A 1278-nucleotide genomic window follows, 5' to 3' on the forward strand; every position below is an offset into this window, starting at 1 on the left:
TACTCCCAACTTCTATGGGAGAAGCATCTCTATCCCTGCCATTGGAGCAAACAACTTTGAGCTTAAGCCTCAATTAGTTTCTCTAATGCAACAGAATTGCAAGTTCCATGGACTTCCAATGGAAGATCCTCATCAGTTCTTAGCTGAATTCTTGCAAATCTGTGACACAGTCAAGACTAATGGGGTAGACCCTGAGGTCTATAGACTGATGCTATTCCCTTTTGCTGTAAGAGACAGAGCTAGAATATGGTTGGATTCTCAACCTAAAGAAAGCCTGGACTCTTGGGAAAAGCTAGTCAATGCCTTCTTGGCAAAGTTCTTTCCACCACAAAGATGGAGTAAGCTTAGAGTGGAAGTCCAAACCTTCAGACAGAAGGATGGAGAATCCCTCTATGAAGCTTGGGAAAGATACAAACAATTAATCAGAAGATGTCCTTCAGACATGCTTTCTGAATGGAGCATCATAGGTATTTTCTATGATGGTCTCTCTGAACTATCCAAGATGTCTTTGGATAGCTCTGCTGGAGGATCTCTTCATTTGAAGAAGACGCCTACAGAAGCTCAAGAGCTGATTGAAATGGTTGCAAATAACCAATTCATGTACACTTCTGAAAGGAGTCCTGTGAACAATGGGACTAATCAGAAGAAAGGAGTTCTTGAGATTGATGCTCTGAATGCCATACTGGCTCAGAACAAGATATTGACTCAACAAGTCAATTTGATTTCTCAAAGTCTGTCTGGAATGCAAAATGCACCAAGCAGTACTAAGGAGGCTTCATCTGAGGAAGAAGCTTATGATCCTGAGAACCCTTCAATGGAAGAGGTGAATTACCTAGGAGAACCCTATGGAAACACCTATAATTCTTCATGAAGAAATCACCCAAATTTCTCATGGAAGAATCAAGAGAAACCTCAACAAGGTTTCAACAACAATAATGGTGGAAGAAACAGGCTTAGCAATAATAAGCCTTTTCCATCATCTTCTCAGCAACAGACAGAGAATGCTAAGCAGAATACCTCTGACTTAGCAACCATGGTCTCTGATCTAATTAAAACCACTCAAAGTTTCATGAATGAAACAAGGTCTTCCATTAGGAATTTGGAAGGACAAGTGGGTCAGCTGAATAAGAAAGTTACTGAACTCCCTCCTAGTACTCTCCCAAGCAATACAGAAGAAAATCCAAAAGGAGAGTGCAAAGCCATAAACATGGCCGAATATGGAGAGGAAAGAAAGGAGGTGGACGCCACTGAGGAAGACCTCAATGGGCGTGCACCAAC

General features: G+C 41.5%; 1 non-coding gene across 1 annotated transcript; it reads right to left on the reverse strand.

The window, feature by feature from the left end:
• Positions 1–340: 340 nt before the first annotated feature.
• Positions 341–448, reverse strand: LOC130971851 (small nucleolar RNA R71). The gene has a single exon (XR_009083056.1). It is a non-coding gene; the product is annotated as a small nucleolar RNA R71 (small nucleolar RNA).
• Positions 449–1278: the final 830 nt, after the last annotated feature.

The sequence above is a fragment of the Arachis stenosperma genome, chromosome 3 (assembly GCF_014773155.1).
Source record: "Arachis stenosperma cultivar V10309 chromosome 3, arast.V10309.gnm1.PFL2, whole genome shotgun sequence".
In the NCBI taxonomy this organism is placed as follows: Eukaryota; Viridiplantae; Streptophyta; class Magnoliopsida; order Fabales; family Fabaceae; genus Arachis; species Arachis stenosperma.